The sequence below is a fragment of the Lissotriton helveticus genome, chromosome 8 (assembly GCF_964261635.1).
Source record: "Lissotriton helveticus chromosome 8, aLisHel1.1, whole genome shotgun sequence".
In the NCBI taxonomy this organism is placed as follows: domain Eukaryota; kingdom Metazoa; phylum Chordata; class Amphibia; order Caudata; family Salamandridae; genus Lissotriton; species Lissotriton helveticus.
The window spans coordinates 483931858-483957272 of NC_136069.1; the positions used below are offsets into that span (position 1 = coordinate 483931858).

Below are 25415 nucleotides of genomic sequence, written 5' to 3' on the forward strand. Positions count from 1 at the left end.
CATGTATGATCCTTCACTATTGTCAGTGATGTGAAAATAACAACAACAAAACACAGCCGTAAAAGGAGAGAAAGACTTCTATCTACTAGCAGTTTCACGAGCCGGAGCTTTCCGCACAATCCAAAAAGTAACTTTTTCCGTAGGTTCCGTAAACTCTGTGAGAGCAAAAGTACGGGACGCTGACCAGGGATACGAAAAAGCGAGAAACACTACTCAAATTGCACGTATTATTTTACTGCGTGGTCCCAAAGTCACACCGTGCAAGTATAACTGTGCCGATTAAACTCACAAATCCTCTGTGTCCTCAACCCCTTCTCATCACACACACTCGTGAAAATCTGGCCTCTAACTGCATAGTCTTACTACAGCACGGGTCAAACATTAAGAAACCTGGCAAGCCGAGTAGTCACATTTTGCAAGAACTGATTAAAAAAGTGCGCGCAGTGATATCTTGAAACCAAAGAGTTTGGTTTTAGAGACAATATGCATTCACCACCTATGCACGCACTCAGGAGTTCTATGTAGCCCTCACCCTATACACATGACGCAGAATCGGCACTAGCGCCGCTTTAAGTTTTTGTATACAGAAATATATGTTTTCAGAGGTCACTTTCTGACAGCTATGCGTAAGGTAGAAAACAGCAAAAAGGTTTTACACGTTTTCGTCCTTGTTTCACAGAACTTCAGTTATTATTCTTTCTATGTAAACAGTCAAAGAAGTCACAATTATTTATTTCAGTTAATTAAAACCATAACATTGTATGTAAACAGTATAATGCAAAGAAGTCATATATGCATGTGGGATGTACAAACACACAATATACACACTTATGCATATGTGTGTGAATTGTACAATGCCACCTTAGTGCAAACATATCCCTCAGATAGATCGATCGATACCTAACTTTTTAGCGCAGCAGTACCGACATTCAAAGAAGGATGGACTGACTGATACAGAAGGAGTAATATAGCACCATGATGCCATGAATGTTGCTGAATGGGCGCTACACAATTGTCAACAACATAACAAACCGTGTCATCCCATTTCTCTGGCTACTGTAGTGCATGAATCCTCCCTAACCGCAATCAGCTGATTTGACAGAAGTGTCTGCCTCGAGGAGCGACTGTCCGTAACAACCCTGGGTTTCCGGTGACCTGCCTCCCTAAAATAAGGAACTTCACAAGTGAGGTGCTCTGCGTGTGTCACAGGACTCGGCGCTAGGATCCATGCCCCGTTAAGCGAGGACAGCCGTGCCGAGATGACGGGCCTAGTGATTAGAAGCGGTGCGCGTTTGTATTCGGTCTGGCCTAGTGTGTGATTTTATTTTGTTGCTTTTATGGATCTTAGACTACGCTCCAGCCATTCTCTTTTGCAACTCGTTTCAAGTCAAAGGTAGCTTTCAAAATGGAACAACCCAAGTAAGAAAAAAAAATGGTGACAAATTTAAAAACAAGTTGACAAGGGAGAGTGAGGGCGAGACAGGCAGTGGAAGAACAAGCGCACGCGGCCACGCTAATTTCAAACAGATGGCCCTTGCACGCCGCTGCTCGCTCCTGCGAGGTGAATACCACCACAAGCATGAGTGCTTGAAAAGAGCTGATGGTTTTCTAAAGGTCATCTCCTAGACAGCGCATGCACGCTGCCTAGGTGAGACCTAAAAACTTGCATGGATCCGACCCTCAAGGACCGACGTATGGATTTGAGTTTAGCGTAGGGTACCTGTGTAAAATCTTGTCACTGGATGTGTGGTCTGAACTCTTCATTTGCACACAGCATACATCTAAAAGAGATAAAACAATATAAACTATTGCTGGACACAGTGATTTTCTTGGTAAAGTTCATTCCATGTTTTTTCAACATTAATAACCATAAAACACAAAACAGTCACCTATATAAATACTGGAAGAGGGCACCTGAGACCAAACCCGGACAATACAATGCTTTTAAAATAATGTGCCAATTGATCATCCCAGTGACAGTCTAAAGGCAAAGGCCAGAATGCCAACATTTCCGTCACACCAACCGCCATTCACAACTGTGCTCAGTTCCATAGTTTGACTCATGTGAGACCCAGACAAATCATCCATAAAGCCTCTGGACACCCAATGTTGTGCCAGAAATAAACAAGTCTCTCCCATGTATCATACAAGCTTGTGTAGAAAAATTATTTGGGCATGACAACATGCTAAGCATAAACAGTTCAGCCCATTGGCCACAGTGACTTGACTAGCTTCAGCCTCTCGCCTTTGCCCCATCCAGACTAGAGGGCAAGCCTCGTGCAGAGTTTTCCTCACCACCCCCTCCAAGCTTCAGGAAACTGAGGCAAAAGTGCAAAAAGTGAGCAGGGACAAAGTTCCTACTGGTGGCAGCCTAGGCCTTCACATGCATAATGCACACAGTTGCAGTATCTACAGCAGTGTGATGCATCTTAAAGATAGGATAAGGCTGTTCAAACAGCCATATTGCTGACTTTTTCATAATGCTGTTATTTACATCAAGCAATAGTGGAGATTTAGGGAGTTTTTGTGATATTTAGTAATAGCATTGAAACCAGCAGGTTGTAGACATATAGTTGCATGCAAAAATTGAGTTAAATGTTCTCATATTAGGTGCGAGTTGTTCTTTGAATCATCCAGTATTTTTCGTAAAATTGTAATACTTAAAGGTTTCCTAGGCAGTTATACATTTAAATTGCTGGACTGCAAGTGGTGAGGACCAGAATATCACGGTCAGAATATGGCCCGACGTTAATATTGTGTCCTAATAGCATTTTCTTAACTACTACAGCATTGGAATAAATAATAGAAAATCTACACCCAATGGGACAATATTTGCTACAAAGAATATTTAGGACACATTGTTTATGTCAGGTGATATTTTCTACACAATATTGTGACATACAACTCTTCCTGAGAGGTTGTTGTAATTAACCAATCTATTATTACTAATCTGTTTGCATGGAGCATGGTTTTTGCCTTCCCAACCTTTTTCTGCTTACTAGTCCGTTCCCATGAAGCTGTTAATGAATGGAACGATTTTACTGCGGACTTCCGCGATGTTCAGTGCGGGGTCCCCCAAGGTTCCTCCCTTTCCCCCCTCTTATTTAACCTTTACATCTCCCCTCTTATCTTTTCACTGCAACAAATGGAGGTCGCCGTATTCAATTATGCGGACGACCTCCAGCTTGTCTTCAATCTTTCCTCCTCCCCTGATTCTGCCCTTAATTTTCAAACCATCATGATCCACATCCGAGACTGGATGAGCCACAACCATCTTAAACTCAACCCAGACAAGACTGAGCTGGTGTTGACGGGTGGTTCATCCAGCCCCTGGTCCTCCATCTTCTGGCCCCCTTCCCTTGGTTCCCCACCTGTTCCCTCTACCTCAGTTAAAACTCTAGGCATCAAGCTTAACTCCCAACTCACCCTTCACTCCCAGGTCAGCTCTGTGGTTTCTTCTTCTTTTTTGGCACTGCGTACCATACGCAAGGTGTCCCGTTTTTTTTTCATTTGATGGCTTAAAACTAATCACTCTTGCCATGGTCGTATCCCGCCTGGATTATGGCAACGCCCTATATGCAGGTATTCCTGCATATAGTCTTCGGCGTTTGCAGCAGATTCAAAACCAGGCGGCGCGCCTGGTGTTCAAACTCCCAAAGTCCCACCATACCACTCCCCTCCTAAAGTCCTTACATTGGCTTCCTGTCTGTGCCCGTGTCCAGTTTAAGCTTGCTTCTATCACCTTTCAAGCACGACTGGGCACGGCACCGGCTTTCATCTCATCTGAGATTATCCCCTATGTTCCCTCCAGGGAACTGCGGTCATCTACCCAATCCCTTCTTACTGTTCCGCGGTTCCGAAGAAAGAAATGGGGAGGCTCGAAATTTGCGACCCTCACTCCGATTTTCTGGAATTCGTTGCCTTTAGAGCTCAGAGCTTCAACCTCTTACCTGTTGTTCCGGAAACAGCTCAAGGCACATCTTTTTGCCAAATTCTTTAATTAATACATCATTTTCTCATTTACTGGTTCCAATTAGCCCCTGTTTTTCTGCCCAGTTCTCTGTCAGCTTAGCGCCATGAAACCGCTGGTGTACGTGCGCTGTACAAATAATTTTAAATAGAAATAGAAATAGAAGCTGTTGAAAGTACGTGCATAGGAGGGGTTGGGAGACTTAACTCTGTTGTTATGTGAGTAATTGTGTGTTTGTATGATTCTCTGAATAGTGATGCTTGGAAGTTGTCCCTGGGCTACAGTCCAACATTTAATAAATCATTAAAAAGAAAAGCAGCCAGAAGAAGTTATTACATAAGTATTATTAGTTCATTAGACACCTCCATCTGTTGCTTCGAAAGAGATAAGGCGTTTTAACAACTGCCTCCTAACTGAAGCAATAGGTTTGTGGATACTGAAGAACTGGTTCAAGATGAATGTTGGACCTGGCCCTCTCTGCAAGGCCACTCCCAAACCTTTAGCCTTTTACCCTCGACTTTTTGCTGAATTCGTTTTTTTTGTTCTTAGGACTCTGTGCTCCTGCCATTGCTAACCGGTGTCAAAGTGCTTGTTCTCACTCCCCTAAACATGTTTTGATTAGCATTTACCTACGTAGCATATTTAATTTTCGTATAAGTCCCTTGTAGAGTAGTATAACATATACCCAGTGCCTGCAAATCAAATTCTACCAGTGGGCCTGCAGCACTTATTGTGCCACCCACTTAAGTAGTTCTCTAAAACATGTCCCAGGCCTGCCACTGCAGCCTTAATACAGTGCCCCATTGCCATGTAGACCTGGCATTAAAACACCATTGCCAAGCCTTAATCTCCCCCTTTTTACATATTAGTCACCCCTAAAGTAGGCCCTAGGTGGCCCATAGGACAGGATACTGTGTAATTTTAAGGTTGGACATGTACTTTCAACTTTTAAATGCCCTGGGTGTGAAAAACTCCCAAATTAGTTTTTCACTACTGTGAAAAACTAATTTGGGAGTTTATAGGCCTATCCCTTCTATAGGATAGCATTGGGATTCCTTATTACATCTAATAAGCTATATCTCCTAATTGAGAGGAAGAAGATGTCATGTTTGATACCTATGAAATTGTAATGATAACCCCGATTTAAAGTCAGATTTTTCATTACAATTTTGAAAAATCCACTTTTAGAAAGTTTGTATTTTCCTGCCCTTAGCCCTATTGTGCCTGTAGCCTGGCCTAGGACACATGACTGGGTGTAACTGACAGTAGACTTTGTGAATTCCTCCCAGACAGACCCACAATAGGGTAATTAGGTGTGCCTGAATTGGCCATCTGCTGGCAGGATGAGGGGAGTGTTACACAAACAAATGAGGGGAGGCGGAGCTGAGCACAGCCCTGCTTACACGTGAATATCCTCTGCTCTGCATTCACACCAAGAGCCTAACGACACGGTATTGTCACTGCAGCCAGCTTGGAGCCAAGGCAGGGGAGGCAGGGAAGCCCATGCACTTCAAAGAACCTTTCCAGAAGCTTCTCCAACTTTCCAGAAGATGGGCACCAGGACCTTCAGACCCACTCTTCAGTTCACTACTGGACTTGCAGAAGAACTTTCAGAGTACTGCCTGCTTCTGTGACCTGCTGTGCACTCAGTTTTTGCTGCTGTACCTGGAAGAACTGCATTGCTGCCAAAGCCTGCCTTGAACCCTCAGAGGCCAGCTCTGGTGTTTAACCCTGCACCTGCACACAGGACTACCAGTAATTACGCTTAGGGCAGGTTTACTGGCCTCCTGTTTGGATCCACATGGATAGAACAGGCTCCCAACATCTTGAACCCGCACCTGGACCCATCCTGGGCGAGTCCAGAACCCCCTACCTATGTCCCATCAGTCCTGGACCCTTGGTTTAGTTGCTAAAGGTGCTCACATGGCCACTTCCCAAAACTGAGTACTCAAAATGTGGCTACAAGCGCTCTGAGAACCAGGACTAGACTGGGACAACCTGCTCGCCAATCCACCTGAGGTGCCTCGCCGGTCTGATTGACTTCACATCTTCTCCCAATACATTCTTCTCCACAGCTGCAAATCTGTTTCAGCAATCCTTCACCTAAGGGGTATCTGACCTCGTGGAACTGTCTTCGACTATATCCTTGTTGACTTCCATTTCGGCGACTGAGTCCGAACATAGAAACCTTCACCCTGGCTTCGACCCAAGGCCATCCGACTAAGACGCTCCCTCATTGGACTCCTCCTGCAGCCCTGCACCGCTGAACTTGACCTTATCAGACATTTTTCTTCCGAAATGTTTCTAAGTCTTAAGGTAAGCGCTGACCTGGCCCAATCCACTTCTTGTATCTGAACTGCGCTTCATTGCGGTCGGCTTTAACTTTCGACTTTGGCCCAGTCCTGCGTGACTAGATATACGCGGTTGGCGCTTTGGTCTTTTAGGCGCTAGATTTCACTTAAACCTTTCAAAAGTCTTAACTCTGGTTCCATTGATTGGATTTTTGTCATTTTGGCTTAAAATAATTCATCAAAAATTACTCTAATTTTCTGAATTGGTTTGGGATTTTTCTTGTGTTGTGCTTTCACTTCAATTGTGTTTGTGTGCTGCATAAATACTTTACAAATTGCCTTTAAGTTAAGCCGGACTTCTTTCTATGCCAAACTACCCAGGGTTAAGCACAGGTTAATTTAGTGACTTTTTATGGTTCACTTTACTATGAGATTGTGCTGTTGCCTGACCAGTTCTCACACCCCAGTCAGCTAAAAACCCAATTTCTCACAATGAACATCTTCAAAAACTAGATTTTTTTTGTGGGAACTGCTGCAACAGAATAGACACGAAGAGCCAGCCCTCTTCTTTGGTACTCGTCCACCTCTTGTCCCATTGAAGAAGAAGGATATGGAAATGTAGATCGATAGAGAGCCCCACTGCTCTTTTTCTTCAAAGTGTAAGCATCAAAAGAAGGTCTACTTTTGCAAGCTGATTATATTTTTTCCCCAACTGACTTTCCCTCTGATGTTCAATCTTCTCTTGTGTTGGTTATGCTACCTATCGACTACATCAGTAATATGAATATAACCTTCTGGACTGCCTAATGCTTTTTCTCCAGCATGGTGAGGATGCTACTGTATGCTTGACATCAGCGTGGGGTGCAGAGAACACCTTGCTCCAACATTTGGGTCACTACACTGATTGTGGTTTCAGAAGAAAATCGTGATCAAGTCCTTTGCATTGTGCATCAAATATTTCATTGGCACATCCCTCCAGTGGTCTGCTACAAAAATTGTTATGCCGCAGTTCAGAAGTTCCTCTCCGCTGGTGCCTTGATGCTGTGCTCCTAAATTTAAACTAGTATTGGCAAAATCAATAGGTCTTGCTTTAGCAGGCCTGCATTTACTTTTTTTTTTGCAAAAGACATTAAACGTGTAACAGTAATAAGAAAAGTAGAAATGGCACCTTTTTTTATATTTTATTTATTGTTTTGACATTTTCATTCCTTTAAAAAGTCAACATACATCATAACTATATTTATTCTGCAACATTCATTTGTCAATTAGGTTACATACATTAACTTCAGCGTTTACTGTCCTGAGTAATATTATCCTCCTCCCACTCCCAAAATTAGAAATATATAAGGGGGGGACACTTAAACGGATGTACGATGTTACAACACGATCAAAATGATCGCGGTACATCACAACGCATCTTTTACAACACAAGTCGTTACTACGACTTGCGCTATAGGGTGCTGGACTTAGGAATAGTAAGATTTACTATTCCAACTCCAGCCTACGTACAGTAGGGAAGGTGTTGGAATAGTAAATCTACTATTCCTTAGTCTAGAGCGCCCTCCAGCGCAACTCGTGGTAACGACTTGCGTTGTAAAAGACGCGTCGGAATGTCACCGTGGTGTTTTGACCGCGGTGTAAAGGTTGTAGACCACTTAAACACACATCTGGACCCAAGCAAAGACAAATGGGCCCCTCTACGCTGACACAACAAAGGTCGGCCTGAATTATCAGAGAAGAGCTGGATGAGATGGGCTTGGTGAACTTCTTGAGAATCCGCAATCCGGACCGCTTAGAGGGCACTTATGCATCATTGGCCTGTGAGTCCTGGTCCCGACCAGATTACTGGCTGGCCACTATAGGAGCAAGCGCTTGGGTGACAGACGTTGGGTGATTAGCAAGGAAACTATCTGATCACAACCCCGTCAAGCTCAGTATACAGCTTCCAACATGTACCCCAGCATCAGGAGGCCACTTGAGGCATCAATTAATGTTTACAAAGAATTCATAACCAATCCAATGTATTGGTTCAGTTTTGATTTTAGTTTTGGTATAGTGAAGAATTAACCTTTGATATAAAAAAAGGTGAGATGTAAATAGATTCCTCTCTAGTGGCTGAATTGCTCATTAGGAAACCACAAAACCTGGGATAAACCCCAGTTTCCCTGCTTAACCAAATTGTGTGATTGTGGCAATTATATTATTATCGCATATGAGAGCACCTTGAAATATGTGAGTTCAAGATGTGCGCTCTACAAATATCTCATGTTTAATTTAATAGATTATAAATATATTATAATGTTGCTTCAATCTAAGTCACATATAGGGTCCACATGACAACTGACTCTTCCCTTAGTTCACTAGTTGCATTCTCATGGGAGGGGGGCACAAGTGTTTCTATGATCAAAAAGATCATTGGGGCCCCCAAGAATGAAAACAACTTCTTTTTTTTTACAATTATTCTACAATTGTTTGCAATTATTCTATCAATTTGGCAATGTTTGAAAATGTATAAACATATTTAACATTGCAGTTATCCCTTTTAAAAATGCAATAAAATACATGATTGCCAACATACTATTCTGGTCGCCAGGTCTTACTAAAGTGTAAAAGTATCTTTAGGAGGCCCTCCACCTTTGAAACCTACTCTCAGCGGGAAACAGCCGCTACAACGGGGCCGTTTCCATGAAAACCTTTATCACGCATGCATTACAACGCATGCGTGGTTACAACAAAGCCTTTAGCACGCATACCTTTACTACGAGATACGTAGTAAAGGCATGTCTGGTAAATGCAAAAAAAGAAAAAGGGGTTGGGGGGTCTTCCCCCCCCCCCCCCAAAAATGAAAAATAAAGCGTGGGATTAAAAAGGGGGGTTGGAGGGGGTCTCCCCCCCCCAAAAAAAAAACCCTGAAGTGCCGAAGCTGAAGCAATCGGCGTCGTTCGAGAGGAAGCTGAAATAAACTTCTGCTTCCTCTTTATGACGTACGACCGACGTAACCAACGAAGATGAAGAGGGGCCGACTTAAAAAGGTAAGGGGGATTTTAGTTTAAAAAAAAAAAAGGTTAAGGGCAGGGTTAATTATAAGAAGTGGGGGCCGGGGGTCATGTAAGGGGAGAGGTATAACCTTTAACACGATTATGCCCTCACCATGCATAAGTTTACAACGAAAATCGTTCTAAATCTATGCTGGTAAAGGAATATTCGTGGTAAAGGTGATTCGTGGAAAACAAATTCAGTTGTAACGCATGCGTGGTAAAGGCATGCGTTGCAACCGAATTCGTTGTAACGACATACAACCACTCTCAGCCAGTATATGAACGACAAAAGATGTTAGCACTGGCCCATTACACGGTGAATTTCTGCCGCTCTGGTTTTTCCAGCAAAAACAAAGCATTGTTATCAGCATGATGATTATCCTAAACAGTGCCTGGCGCCCAACTCCCACTCCCCCACGGATCACTTAATGCCCCCTGGAGGAGTGGGGGCACAGTTTGAAGACCGCTGCTCTACACCATTTCATGCAGTTTGGCGTGTGCTTACAGCACCGCCATACTCCTATACCACTACGTACACTTTTCACCTATGCTATCTACATTTATATCACCATATACGCCGCCACCTTTCACCTACACTGCATAGGTATTGCTCCTTACACCACTACATAACCACTTTCACCTTACACCATAACCTACAATATTTCCTGTTATCTACAGCATCACCACATCATACACAACACTCTACACCACCATGTAAACCTTTCCCTGGAACTCTGTGCCATCTGCATTTTACATCACCACAAGCTTACTACACCACCATGCAGATCACATAGACCCATATAAATACAACCTACGCCACTGCTTGCTCCACCATACATCACATTTATTACATCTACATCACCACTAACAATTACACCATTTACTCCACTTACACCTTACATTCTGTACCACCACCCACCCATATCAACACAGCATACTCCCGCACTGTATACCACCATCTACATCACCATTTATGCCCTAATCTCTGTACTGCATACAACCTATACTTCGGGTGACCAGAATTTTAAAGCAAAAAAAGGGACATTTTCCAAAAATAGAAGAAGGACTAAATGTTTACTTCAACACAGTGTACGGAATGACAATGCTCCTTAGCAGAAAATTACAGAAAAGGCAGTCAGAAAATACATAAAATGCCATTTTTATAGCCAGTTGCATGCCTGTTCATTAAATTGCTTTCCTATAACAGCTGCTAGCTATCCCTGCTTTGCAAAACATAACAAATGCCTCCGACCCTTTTCAGCCGACCCTCTCAAAAAACCGGGACATGAGCTTAATTTCCTGAAATCTATCGGGACAGATGTCGGAAAACCAGGACTGTCCGGCCAAATCCGGCACGCCTGGTCACCCTACCTACACTCCACCTTCACTCCTTTGTACAAAGTTTCCATGCCTTCTTATCCTCCTGTTTATCCGATTGGTCAGGAGGAGCAGAAAGCAGCGATTCCTTCCCCACTGCGCCCCCAATGGTTCTCCCAGTTTTTATAGTCCGCTATAATTTTGTTAAAAAAAGTTATTTGAAACCTTTGTTTTTAAAATACTGAACTCACTGACGAAAGGTGCCTTGAGTGTGCTAACTGCTGAGTTTATTTTGCCGTTGATGTGGCTCTTGGGCTATTTAAGGTGCTAAATGTGGGAAATGTTCCAGCCTTATCTTAACTGTAAATGATAAATAGATAATTGTAATGCTGAAGCAGTATAGGACTGATTAACGACATATGGAAAGTGTTATTAGAAAGTGCTATTGTCACAATATGTAACTGGTGATGGTGTACTTTATTATGGGCCTATCTGACCTTACTAAACATTTAAGTAATAATCACAGCTGTTTTCATACTAACACAAAATGCCACTAGCGTGAGGTAAAAGTAAACTAGATGCACGAACACAACCGTGCCACCAGCGAAGTGACATGAGTTGTTAAATGTTTGTTTTATTGCGGGAAGACATGTTACATCATTATTGGCTAAAGTGAACACAAATTATAACTTTTAGTGATGTCGCTTTCCCACTAAAGTTTGCTTGCAACCAGCAACGTTGGCTTGACATCTCTGCAGCCGCTTGTGTTTGTCTGCCTCTTAAGACAGCCCCACTCTTTGCATTCGCATTTTAACTCTTTGGGTGGGGGCCTGCGTCGTGCAGGGGAGGGACGTCCCTGGCTGCCCCTATGGCGGCGCGGCGCGCAGAGGGTTAACGATGAAGTCAACAGGTAGCGACACATCCAGGTATGTGATATGTTTGGCTGCTCCGCAAGGTGCTGCGAGTGCTGGCTCCGTGTAACCCGACACCGGGTGGGACGGGCAGGCCAATAAAGACAAGTAGGCAGCAATGTAAGAGAACTGGAAATTCAGGTCGGGGCGAGTGCGCAGCCTGCCCGGCAAGGGCTGGGGCTCTCCAGACCTCTGACAGGCTGACAGTGCGAGCAGCGAGCGCCGGGTGGGCCTGCCTGTGCTGGGTGAACGGCTGCCGGGTGCAACGCCATCACGGTGCGGGTAAGAAGAAGGCCTGCGCGCGCCGGCGTCCCGGGCTCTCGCGAGGGGTAGCCAGAGGGATTGGGCAGGTGTTATCACCTGAGGTGGGCGGTGGTTCGTGTGATGGGAGCTTGTTTTTGTGGCTCCCCCGTTCGGCGGTGCAACTTCCAGCTCTTCTGGTGGTTAGGATGGTGGAGGCAGAGACCTAACCCGGGGGGACTCTTGCTAGAATCTATTCTACCTGTGCTGGGAGGCTGCGGCTGGCGGTCTAAAGCACAGTGCAAAGTGCAAACCGATGACTGGTCATAAAAGGCCTGTCTTCACTTAACAGGGACGGCGGAGACAGAGCGCGGCTTTATGAAGCGAGTTAAGAGCAGGCAGGGCCTGGAAGGAGGCAGGGACCGGCTCCAGGGCCTCCCGGGCCGCACCTGTCTCGTAAATACACCCAACCTAATTGCTGAGCTCTGGGGGTTAGAGGGCAGAGACAAAGGAGCGTGTTAGCAACAGCGCAAACTGCCACCTGCTTCTGCAGAGTCTCGCCAAACGCTTTTCATTTTCAGATGCCGGCTATGTTTTTGAGCTGTACTTGGTGTAAACACACCTTAAATAGATACGTAAATGTTGTTTCGTTTCCCTTCATTTTGTATTGCATAATTAAGCAGCTGTGGAGCTTACCACAGCATCTTTCAGCTAACCACAGAGCTCGCGTGCACTGTTCTAAAAACGTAAACTACAAAAAAATATTGATTTAATGAATTGTAAATGCATCTATATAGAGCTTAATGTCCTGGCGTTTTTGTGTCTGATTCGCAGTTTTTTTTTAAATCAGGTTTTTTAGGATTTAACGCACTGTTGTTTTCCATGAACTTGGTCTTGAGGTAATGGCAGAAATAAGAGATGCAGGTGTGGTTTTGTATTTACTCGACTTTTATTGGTAGTATAACAACTACAACTGACCCATGTTATATTAGTTCTCTCTTACATGTAAAATGACATAGGACTCTTCCTTAGAAAGCTAATGTTTCACAATTATGCTAAAAGAAAGCCGCACCCTTTACGTTCCATTTTCCATTCTCATTACTAGTACCAGGTATGAAGGAACTGCAGAGTTTCTATGGAAGCGGTGGGAACCCCGAATTCCCCATCGACCCATTTTCTGTCTACAGTCTCCTCCATCGGGACATTTGTTGCTTTCTACTGTCGATTGTCTTCAGGGAGCACTTTGATCTAAAGTTACCTGAAGGCACCATGTCATCACTGACCTCATATTTCAGCGCAGTTTTCCATTTACTTGCCACTTCTGGTTAGAACATTAGTGCCTAATTCCCAGTTTAGGTATACTAGGACTACAACTCCCAGAATGTTCTGTTCTGTTTTGTTAAATAAATAGCCATGAGTGGAAAACAGTGTGCCGGATGACGTGGGCCATCTGGTAACCTTGCTGTAAGCCTTCAACTGGTTAGCAGGTGGATGAGGGGATAGCAAGTGGAAGGATGAAGGAATAAAACAACCAAGGTGCTTGTGGAGACCGCTTCTTTGACCTTTAGTTCCTCTCAGTTTTGCTCATGGCTCTTCCTTGCTCTTAGTTGAATTCACCTATCCCATCCCTGTAAAAGAAGCACAGATATATATATATATTGTAGCCCTCATTTTATTGCTGCCCCTCGTTTTATCTTCCATCCCCATTAAGGTTAAATAACTAAATCAGTTATTTGGCCTACAAGGGCCTCAGCTTGTCATCTAGCTACCAGCAAAATGCCCTCCTTAAGTACTTATACATTGCACCCGTAACTGTACAGGGGTTTGTTTACTGTGCGTTCCTCCATGCAAAATTAGTTCAAGGTAGATCAGGGCTTCATTCTTGCAGGTGCAGACTGGAATAACCTGCCCAGTGCACTCGGACTGTTTAAAAAGCTAAGAAATAGAGAAGCTGCCTATTTGTTAATGGCTTCTTATCATTTGGGAATTTTCTTTAACCCACACATACGTCTTTATTTTAAGGGTTTCCCAAGTCAGGAAATTCTTCTGTGTACTGATTTCCTATGATCAGCGTCAGGGTATTACGCTATAGTTGGGTACAGTCTGTGATGTCAACCTCATTTGCTTTTAGAACTCCTGCTACTTCCAAAGAGTTTGTATCATTCCATACATTTCAGTATGCATTTTATTTCATTATGGACAACAGCATTTGACTTCCAAATATCACCTCCAACAATACAGGCACCTTACAGTTGGGGAGTAGCAGAATAAGGTGTGGGGGTATTGGCTCTGCCGGCGTTGCCCGAGGTGTACCATTTCTTCTCAGAGAAGTTCCATATGCCATTGCTGTCAGAAGTTACCCAAATTCGCTTCTCGACTACTCTTCGTGACAGGAAATTATGATAACGGTGAGGTGACATTTATACTGTGCTACATAATCCGAAAACGTGATCAGTGCAAAACAGAAGATCTCAAGAAAGGGAGTTCTGTGGTAGTAAAGACAGACTATTGACACAAAGGCCTACTTTTTAAGGGCTTCATAAAGGACATAGGGGACTCTAAATGATGAATGGCGCGAGGAAGACGGTTCCAAATGTTGGCTACCAGCAACAGAAAGCTCTGTCCTCTAAACCAGTCTTCCAAATCTTGCTGCAGCCTGAACTTTGATTCTTTTAGTCTGGCATTTTGAAAAATTAGACTCATGCCACTGTCTATAAAAGGGCATATGGGCAAAACACCATGTCTTGGAAGAAGCCACTTCTTTATGGATTGCAAATGACACATCTCTGGTCAGTGTGTTATGGTGTTTTTTATTATCGATCTAGGCAAACTATGCACTGTTTCTTTTGCAGGTAATGGTTCAGGGCTCTGAGATGCTCAGTTTCCTTAATCTAACCTGGAAGAGTTAACCGCATTGATCATTGTCAAAGTAGAACCTCATTGATCATTATCAGTTTATGTGGGAGAGCCAAGAATGGAGTATTAACCTAATAAGTGATAGTTGACAGAAATAATTGCCTACAAACCACTCTCCTTTGGGAGATAGGGAAACATCTTTGTGTGCTAAAAATCACAGACTTTTTACTTTGGGAACGGTCACCTTTTGAAGTAGTACAAAGGTGTGTAGTCTAAATATTGTGGTTGTTGCTGCTGTCAAACCGACAACATTTATTTCCTGACTTATATTTTAAATGATTATTACATTTCAAATAGATGTTATCCTGTAAGCCACAGAACAGCCGCCAACCTAAGCGTAATTTGGGTTTCGATTTGAATGCAGGTATTTAATGTTTATGGGTAACTGGCCAGGAGATCACATTATGGGGTAAAACGTAGCTGTAAAAAACATCTCTGCGAGGAACACTGCAGTATAATGGCGGGGAAGAGAGGAAAAATCCCTACCAATTAGAACTATGTAAATAAAATCATTATAACCTTTCTTTGTACATCCTTTGCTCGGTATGTTTTGCAGATAAGTTATTGAATATCTAATCACTGCTTTGTTTAAGTTAAGTTTCATTCCGCTGTTCAGTCAGCTAGATTTTCAAAAACATCTCTTTAAGAAATCTTGTTGCGCATGTGAAAAGATGGAAGCGTTAAAGTGGCTTCATCACAAGTGCATTTCACGAACCTTGCTCTCTCAAGTCTGTCTTACCCGGATTTTCACGTTTGCTGTGCACAGTATTTGCTTGCAGCTAAAACTGCATTTGTTCGTTCCCTTCCAAGAAGGGATTTCACTTTGCACAGAAGAAATTTCAATGAATGCTTCTTTACTTGGAGTATTAAATGTTCACACCTTTTTTATTCAGTTGAAGAAACAGTGGTGTAGGTTATTTGAGAAGGACTACGTCACAGAGCACAGTTGTAATCTGGACCACTGTTGTTTAACAAAAGCAGAATATCTTATGTATAGTTATTTACTTACTTATGTTGTAAAGGGCTTATTTACCCATTCTCCCCTTATTTGGGGAGTCAAATTACAACTTAGTCACAAGAGATCATATACTATGCTGTTAAATGTTCAGTGATTTTTCAGGATGTGACATCATAGGACATACCTGAATGTAATAAGCATGTTTTCACACCTTTTGTGGAGTTCCACAAGTCTTAGTCCTCCTATCTTTTTATTATGCGAGTGCATTATGAATTTGCTAGCATGAGGCTACCTCAGTTATTGGCCTATGGTTGATCTTGTATCAAGAAGTAAGATAAAGCTTCTGTGGTTAGAGGGTGAAGTCATTGCCTTTGCATGGTCTTCTGAAAGAATCCATACTTGAACTAACTCACCTCTGTTGGTAGTTTATTTAAAGATTTTTGAGCTTCAGCTCAGATGACCTTTCTCCTCTAGCTGGCTGTCTAATGCATTTCTGCATATCAACTTTGTGGCTGATTATAGCAGATGCTGACACTATCCAAACCTGGCTGATAACATCTATTGATACATGTCTTCCTACGTCTAATAAAAAATATGAACAATGATCGTACTCCTGCCCCCTTGGTTCCCTGATAAATTAAAAGTAGTAAAAACCTAATGTAAAGCCTTGGAGAAACAGTGGAGGAAGGACTATGCGCCAGAATCTAGACAAACTTATAAACTGGCAAAAAAAGATGATGATGACCTGTGTAAAACTGCTCGTGCTGAGCACGCAAACAACACCATTACATTGGCGCATAACAATACTAAAGTCCTGTTTAAAGTAGTGAAAGAGCTATCTGGTGCAACATACCAACCCACGCCACCTGAGCTAAATGATGTGTAATGTGAAGCTCTGGCTGGGTTCTTTACTGATAAAATAGAAAAAATGTTTACAGAATTGAATACCTCGGCAACTAGTGTGGAGTTGCAATTAAAGATCAATGTATCTACATCTGGCTGTACCACTCCTCCTATGACGCAGGCTACAAGTGCAACTCCGGGCAAGTCGTTGGAAAACTAGCTGCCTCTAGATATTCCATCTTTAAATCGCATTCTAACTAGTCTTAAATCTGGCTTTCCCAAGGATCCTCTCCCTATTTCCATTCTTCAAAAATCGGAATTACCTTTACTCACTGTTATTATGGAACTGCTGAATGCATCACTACGTGAAGCAATAGTACCAGCGGCGTGGAAATATGCCATGGTTCTACCCCTGCTAAAAAAAGTGAATGGTGATCTGATGGAATCATGATTTGATTGATTGATTTGAAAATAATTTATATCGCGCAACCAAAACCCTAAGGTGTCAGGGCGCCTAAAAAAATAAATCAAAAAGATGGCAAATCAAACTACGCATATGCGAGCGCAAAGAGACTGGTCTTCAGGGCCTTTCTAAAAAGCTGCAGAGTGGGGAGGGACCTCAATTCCATAGGAAGAACATTCCACCACTTGGGTGCCAGATTGGAAAAGGCTTTACCTCCCCATCTGGCTTTTCGGATACGCGGGACTGCTAGAAGAGCCTTGTTAGAGGAACGTAAGTTCCTGCCAGGACTATAACAGGACAGGATGGATCCGATTCCTATAAGGCTGTTTCTTGCTAGGGCCCTATAGATTAAACACAGGGTTTTAAACAGAATACGATCCTCCATGGGGAGCCAATGAAGCCGTTTCCTAGCCAGTGTGGCTGAGGTGCCCCGAGGTAAATCCAGAGCGAACCTAGCCGCTGCATTATGGACCACCTGCAAGCGCTGCAGCAGGCTTTTATTCAGTCCCGCATACAGCGCATTGCAGTAATCCAGACGAGAACCCACTAGAGCCACTGCCAGTTGTTTCCTAGCCTGCTGCGAAAGGTAGTGCTTAATCCTCCTCAGTATGCGTAGAACGCCCCAGCAGGTAGCAATAGTCCTGTTTACCTGTTGACACATACTGAGGGAGGGATCGATCACCACCCCAAGATTTTTAGCAGATGCCGCAGGGACAGGACATGCTCCAAGTGAGTCCGGCCACCATTCAGCTGACCATACCTCCTCCTTGCCTCCAAACACCATCACCTCAGTCTTCTCCCCATTCAGTTTCAGCGAATTGTGAATCATCCACTGTCCGACCGCCTCCATGCAAGATCTGAAATTGGAGGCAGTCGGAGTAACTGACTGGGAGAGAGAGACGAGGATCTGGGTGTCATCCGCATAGGAAACTACCTCCATCCCAAAAGATCTAATTAGTCTGGCAAGGGGGGTCACATAGATGTTAAAAAGGGTCGGACTAAGCGCCGACCCCTGAGGGACCCCACATTGCACAGACAGGGATGGAGATAGAAACTTACCCAGCTTCACTCTTTGCTCTCGCTTGTCGAGGAAAGAGGTGAGTAGAGCCAATGCCGCCCCCTGAACCCCAATCTCCCTCAGGCGAGATGTTAGCACTGAGGGAGAAAGGGTATCGAAGGCGGCGGTAAGGTCTAAAAGGATCAGGAGGGAGGTCTGTCCCCCATCCACACACATACGGATATTATCCAGTACTATGGTGAGGGTAGACTCTGTACTATGTTCCCTCCTGAAACCATGCTGGGAAGGATCCAAACAGCCAGATTTTTCCACGAAGGCAGCAAGATGTTTATTCAGATGGATTTCTAACATCTTCGCGGGGGCTGGGAGCAGTGAGATGGGACGGAAATTCTTTAGTACCCCAGGGTCGAGAGAGGGTTTCTTGAGTAAAGGTCTTACTACTGCATTCTTCCACTGCTGGGGAAAAATGCCCTCCCTCATGGCCCTGTTCATGATGTCTACAAGAGGGGGCAAAAGAGAATCTCCGCACTGCTTTAGGATCTTAAGCGGGCAGACATCTAGAGGAGAGCCAGATTTAATTTTACTGAGAAGTATCTCTGCATCCTGTAGGGAGAGAGGAGGGAAGGATTCCAGGCACCATACCGGAGATTTCTCCGAAAGGCCAGAGTCCAGGACAGCTGGGGCAACGGGCTTAGTGGTAACAGGTTTCAGCAACTCTAGAGCGGTATAAATGTCCAGGATCTTAGTCTGGAAGAACATCGCAATATTGTTGCAGAACTCCTGTGACGCAATCACCGGATCAGGGGTCTGAAGGGTAGTAAGGGAATCTGCTATCCTAAAGAGCTCTTTAGGAGATGAAAGTGAGGAAGTTAGGGCAGTAAAGTATTCTTGTTTTACCCTAATAACTTCCAATTTATACTTTCTTCAAGATCTTATGGATTTCCTTTTCCCTTAGATCCCAGCTGGTATGCCATAGACGCTCCTGTCTCCTGGCTTCCTGTCGGAGTAGTCTTAGATGCTCCGTGAACCATGGGGCTGAAGGTCTTTTCCTAGCAGAATAGCAAGGCCGTATAGGGGCCAGAGAGTCCAGAGCCTCTGTAATGGTCTTGTCATATTGTGAGACAGCCGACTGGACATTGTCCCCCAAGGAAGTAGACAAACTGGTGATCCAGGGTGTGAAGGAACCTTCTGTGATATTATTCAGATTCCTACGTAATTCCGTCTTGCTCGGAATATTTCTGAAGCCATCCAGGATCGGACAGGACATAGTGAGTGGTACGGCCAAGTGATCTGACCATGACAGAAAAAAGGAATCATTTACTGTCAACCTCCGATCGTTGGAAAAGATTCCATCGAGCGTGTGTCCTGCTCGATGGGTGGCCACTTTCACCAGTTGGAAAAGTCCACAAGCTAGCATAACATCCACCAGGGAGACGGTATCATGAGCCTCTGACAGCTCAAGATGGAAATTAAAATCTCCCAGAACCGTCAAGTTTTCGCAGCCAAAATAAGGTTCTAGGATGTGAAGCAGTTGCAGTCCGAAATCGGTTCTAGGGCCTGGAGGACGATAAACTAGAAATCCGTTAAATGTGAATTTATAAGGGCCTGTCAAAGAAAAATAGAGAGCCTCAAAGGCATCCCTAGGAACCTTGACAGGTGTAATAAGGCATTGGAAGCACTCTTTATAGAGAATGGCTAGCCCACCTCCCACACAATCATGTAATTTCTGCCCATTTTCATTACTCCCAGCCTTTTCTAAAATCTTAGAAAAACATATCAATTAGCAGCTGGCGCCGTTTGTGGACTCCCAAAAAATCCTGCATACATCTCAATGAGGATTTAGAGCTGGCTTCTCTACAGAATCCACGCTCCTGGGCGTCACTGAAAACTCTTCGCAAACGTCTGTACATGGGAGAAACTGTGGCACTGTCAGATCAGCACTCAAGTGGCTGTCGAGCTTCCTGTCTGACAGGACTTTTCATGTTTTCATGTTTTCTCTCCGTCTGCTAGTTCTAAGCTACATACTTCCCCATATAGAGTGCCATAGGGATCTATCTTAAGCCTGTTACTCTTCAATATGTATGTTACCCCCCTGGCCTCAATAGCAGAAGAAGCTGGGCTAACCATATTTTCATATGCAGATGATACCCAGCTAATCTTCTCCCTGTCCACCAAGGAGGTTTCTAATGTGTCATCTCTCCAGGTAGGGCTGCAAAAGATAGCTGTCTGGATGCATACCAACAGGTTGAAATTAAACTGGGGGGGACTGAAGTTTTAATCCTCCGAAGAAACAAAGATCTCTGGGGTCCCCAACACTGGCCGCCTCTAATGAGTGATCTCCCCCAACTTGTCACAATCAGTCCGAAATTTTGGCATAATCATAGACGAGCAGCTTTCTATGAGGCAGCAAGCGGTTAAGGTCGCTTCAACCTGTTTTTCACCATCCTGAGATGGCTCAGAAAAATACTTTGGATGTTGCCAAAGTCCACGCAAAGAACAGTTATCCAGGCCTTAATTGTGTCCAGACTGGACTATGGCAGCGTCCTATATTTGGGAGCCAACAAGGAGGTGATTCGAAAACTGCGAGTAGTCCGTAACTCTGCTGCCAGACTACTTTGCCAGTTACCTAGAAAGGCCTCCATTTCAAGTTCTCTACGAGACCTTCACTGGCTCAGGATGGCGAATCGCACTAAATTTAAAGCCCTTTGCTATATGCATAGGATTAAATCCGGGGCAGCGCCACAGTATCTCAGTACTTTGGTGCACCCTTACCTCCCCTCGCGTCTTCTCCGATCCTCTACTCAGGCAAAGTTTCAAGTCCCCAGGATCAAAAAAGTACGTATGGGTGGTCGGTCTTTTGCTTGCTTAGCTCCTTCACTGTGGAATTCTCTTCCCCTAAAACTCCGTCATGAACCTATTTATTACAAATTCCGCAAATACCTAAAAACATGGTTATTTAACCAATAGGGTAGCTCTCTCCTCTCGCGTGGGTCCGATGAATCCGGGAAACCTCTGGGTAGCTGTGCGCCTTAGAAATGTAAAAAAAATGTGGTTTCCTTGTGATCAGCTTGGTATGAGCTTGAGAACAATGAGTCAATGCTGATGCATTTTGAACACTACTACCTAGCACTTATTTCCCTGTGAAAGCTTAAATGAAGGAGGCAAAAGTAGCCCACTTTTGCTCCTGCTAAGTCTCAGGCAGGAGTGGCAAGGTGGGGTCTAAGATAGGTACAGTTCAATGTGTTTATCCAGTCTCGGGATCTGTTTTAAAAGAGGAGTCATTAACCTCTCCCATGCTCATGATGACGAGCTCAGCTCGTCATGAGCCACGGTGCTCCGGTGCTCATGACGAGCTGAGCTCGTCATTGCGCGTGGAACGCTCGCACTCTGGGCTAATTCCCCTGCTGTGCTGAGCGTTCCATTAAACGGTCGTGACGAGCTCAGCTCATCATGAGCACCGGAGCACCGTGGCTCATGACGAGCGGAGCTCGGCATGAGCATGGGGGCACTGTGCGCGCCACCCCGCCCCCCAGTAGAGCAGGGCAATAGCCCCAGTAGCCAAGGGGTTAAAGTTCCTCAAAGTTTTTATTGTTGGTTTCTATAGAATGGGCACATTTTCAATGGCAGCTATTGTGTAAAGAGATCCATAATAGACAATTATTTGTTTAGATATTTTGTTAGTAGTTACGTTTTAGATCCCTTTAGATTTGTCTATACGAACTAGCAGGCTTTTAAGCTTGTACAAATGTATTAAGATTTTATTTTGGTTTTTAGTGATTCGTTCGTGTGACGTTCACACTAGAGAAGATCAGGAAAGTAAGATTGGAAACCATTGGTCACCCCAAGGGTTCTACAATTTTTGCACTATAATGGAAATGCTTGTCCACTTTGCCTTCCATAATGTTCGCCGACAAACTTTGAATTAATTTAAATCCCAAATGACAAAGTTAAGTGCTCTTTTGCTACACAGTATCTCTTAACATCTCATAGGAGGCAGACTAAGCATGGGCGGATTTTGCGAATTGGCAATCCGCGAAATTGCGTATTTACGGATTCGCAATCTGCAAAATCCGCAAACTCTCGCGAATTTTCGGATTTTTTTTTGTGTTCGCAAGGATTTCTGCCAGTTCGCGAGGATTTTGTACCAGTTCGCAAACGCGAACTTACTTTTCGGGTAGCAACGGTCGCGAACATGTTGTTTCTACATCTGGTTCATCACAGCACCCTCTGTTTCACCACTGCCACCCTCTGGCTCACCCATGCCACCCTCTGGCTCACCCATGCCACCCTCTAGTTCATCACTGTAGATTATGGGTGGAAAAGCACACCTGCCCTGCCTCAACTGACATAAATGAATTAGGGGCTGATTAATGTGTTACTGAATTTGAACTTCCTGGCTGGAACCTGCTTCCTTATCTGTAATTGCTTTCTCTGAGCCTGCTGTGAGAGTCAGAGCAGGGTCATAGAATAGTTGCAAGTAGGCAACTGAACTCTGGAGGGGCCCCTCAGGAAGCACTACAGGGAATGGTTACTAATAATAAGATTGAACTTTTGCACCTGCTGAGTGCTTTCAGTTTTGCAAAAATCCAAATATCCAGCAGCATCCACAAAAAGTAATCCTTCCAGATCAAGATCCCTGGCACCTGCTTCCTTATCTGTAATTGCTTTCTGTTGCAGTGTAATTTTTTTAACAGGACCTTTGTTGTATACTTGTAGCTATTCTCTGAGCCTGCTGTGAGGGTCAGAGCAGGGTCATAGAATAGTTGCAAGTAGGCAACTGAACTCTGGAGGGGCCCCCTCAGGAAGCACTACAGGGAATGGTTACTAATGATGAGTTTGAACTTTTGCACCTGCTGAGTGCTTCCAGGTCAAGATCCAAATCAAAGTGACCAGCACATGAAGAAAGCACTGAGAGGAGCCTGCTGGACAGGAACAGGAAGTTGGAGACTGTGGGGCACTTCCTTCAACCCCCCCCCCCCCCCCAAAATGGACTCCTTGCAAAAAAAAAGTGCAGGCAAATGTCAACCTGAGGAGTTATTCTAATAAAAATCATAATTTTCAAGGTTTATGCTGCCTGCTGGTGGATTTCTTGTGCGAAATTGCAAATTTTGCAATCACGCAATTGCGAGATTGTCGCTGCCCGCCGCATCTACGTTTTCGCGAGTGTTTACTCCTGCGAAATTGTATAGTATTCTAGTTGGCAAGTGCGACCAAGCAAAAACAGCCGCTTCGCACGGATTTACGAATTTTCGGTAAGTTCGCGAGAGTTCGCGAATTTACCGAAAATCCGCAAAATCCGCGAGCGGAACGGATTTTAAGCCCATGCTTATGGCAGACACCACCAAGGACTTAGAATTATCAAAGGCCAAAGCTGACATTTTTATCTCTGCAGCAAAGTGTGAAAGTCTTGAGTGAAATGGCAGGCATGGCTAAACTTCACCCTGCCTTGTTAAGATTTAAAATGGCATAACTAGTGAACTTCAGATACACCTGAGCATAGTAATTTTAAGTGTGAAATCGTGCAGCTAATTTAATCAATGTGCTATGCTGGGGCTGACAGAAATCAAGTAGTAGGGCAGGTAACTCTAGTCAACGAAAGATGTGTGTAGTAATGGAGAGGGAAGATGCTGTAATGACAACTGCAAAGAAATACATTTTAACAAGGACCTGTAAGCACCGTTTTGACACCAAGGAAGGGTGGTTTAAGTGATCATAAGCAGCAGATGTAGTCAGTGAAATTGGTATAGCCACCATCCTCTTCATCACCACCAGGCAGGCCCCATTGCGATGTTTCATTGTGTCAATTTTGATAGAGATCCCGATTTTAGAATTCTAAAAGCTATGGTAAGAGATTTTGAGTTTTGATGCTTCGGCGAACATCGTACACTTTTTGATTTATTATGATTTGCGCATGAATACAATGAAAAAGTTCCAACTCAAGAAAATAGCGGACAAGGGAGCTAATTCCGATGCAGCTGTTACAATTAGTGCAAATATCACGTTGGCGTCTAAAAACAACGGAAAGACAGAACCAGGTTAGCAAGTTATGATACTGATTCTGCTTTCTGTAAATCCAAACCAAGACTACAATGGGAGTGTCAAACAAAAATATATATTTTTTTAATTTGGTTAATTGCAGTTTTATATTCGCTTTATTAATAGATTTATGTTAAAGTACCACACTCACCCATGTTTGGACTGGATTGGTGGTATGATACTAGGATATGGCGCCTCAAGGGACTGTACACCTTTCTAATTTCTAGCTCACTATTAGTAACGGTGCTATAAGGAGAAGAGAACCACACTTCCTCTTCTAACATGGGCAAGGACCATTAGATATTTGAACGCTCCTTAGCACTCGTTTTAGTATCTTACAACGGTTTGTACATGTGTGTTTCAACCATACATTAGTCATGCAATCATTAAGAATTGAGATCCTCGTTATTCAGGGTGTTCCGTAGGTGTTGCTTTATTTCAGAAGATGTTACAGCCAACACGTGTTTCGTCAGTAGGGAATGTAACCCTCGACTTTTTCAAGGCTATTTTCCGAGAATATTCTCCTTTTCTTCGTTGAGGTGATAATTCCAACCCTCAAAGGGGTTCCGTTAGGGGACTTTAGTTCGTGGCGATATATTCCACAGCTTGTAACCACAGTGTCGGTTAGCGATATGGCAGCTTTCGCTGCTGATTTTCGGGCTTCTCCTTCCGTCCCCGCTGCACTGCACTAAACACAGAGCAGCGGGGACGGAAGGAGAAGCTCGGAGCTCAACCTTGCTGAGTGACTCTCGTGAATCCACTGCTTTCCTGCTTGTTTGCCAACCAAAGGAGATTGTCAGCGCTTGTGAGGCTGCTCGATAGCAAGGGCAGGGACTGCGAGACCCAGGCTGCAGCGCAGGACCAACAGAGCGCACCTGGAGTCTCTTCCCGCCCTTGCTCCTCACTGATTGGCTGTGTGTTTGCAAGCGGCCTGTGATTGGCTGCTGCTATCCTCAACTGCTCGTGGCCCCCGCTTCGCGGGTGCCGCTCGGAGCTCAACCTTGCTGAGTGACTCTCGTGAATCCACTGCTTTCCTGCTTGTTTGCCAACCAAAGGAGATTGTCAGCGCTTGTGAGGCTGCTCGATAGCAAGGGCAGGGACTGCGAGACCCAGGCTGCAGCGCAGGACCAACAGAGCGCACCTGGAGTCTCTTCCCGCCCTTGCTCCTCACTGATTGGCTGTGTGTTTGCAAGCGGCCTGTGATTGGCTGCTGCTATCCTCAACTGCTCGCGGCCCCCGCTTCGCGGGAGCCGCTCGGAGCTCAACCTTGCTGAGTGACTCTCGTGAATCCACTGCTTTCCTGCTTGTTTGCCAACCAAAGGAGATTGTCAGCGCTTGTGAGGCTGCTCGATAGCAAGGGCAGGGACTGCGAGACCCAGGCTGCAGCGCAGGACCAACAGAGCGCACCTGGAGT

The 25415-nt window shown here is 44.4% G+C and overlaps 1 protein-coding gene across 7 annotated transcripts in view; it reads left to right on the forward strand.

Moving 5' to 3' along the window:
• ELF1 (E74 like ETS transcription factor 1) overlaps positions 1-25415 on the forward strand; it is a 526009-nt gene that overhangs the window by 197628 nt on the left and 302966 nt on the right. The window contains exon 1 of one of the 7 annotated variants that reach the window (XM_078657394.1): positions 11625-11809. The exons of 5 other annotated variants lie outside the window; for them this stretch is intronic. The gene's annotated coding sequence lies outside the window, so the exon portion shown is untranslated. Of the gene's footprint in view, positions 1-11624; positions 11810-25415 lie in introns of those variants that run through there. One more of the 7 variants, XM_078657398.1, reaches the window with a different exon arrangement.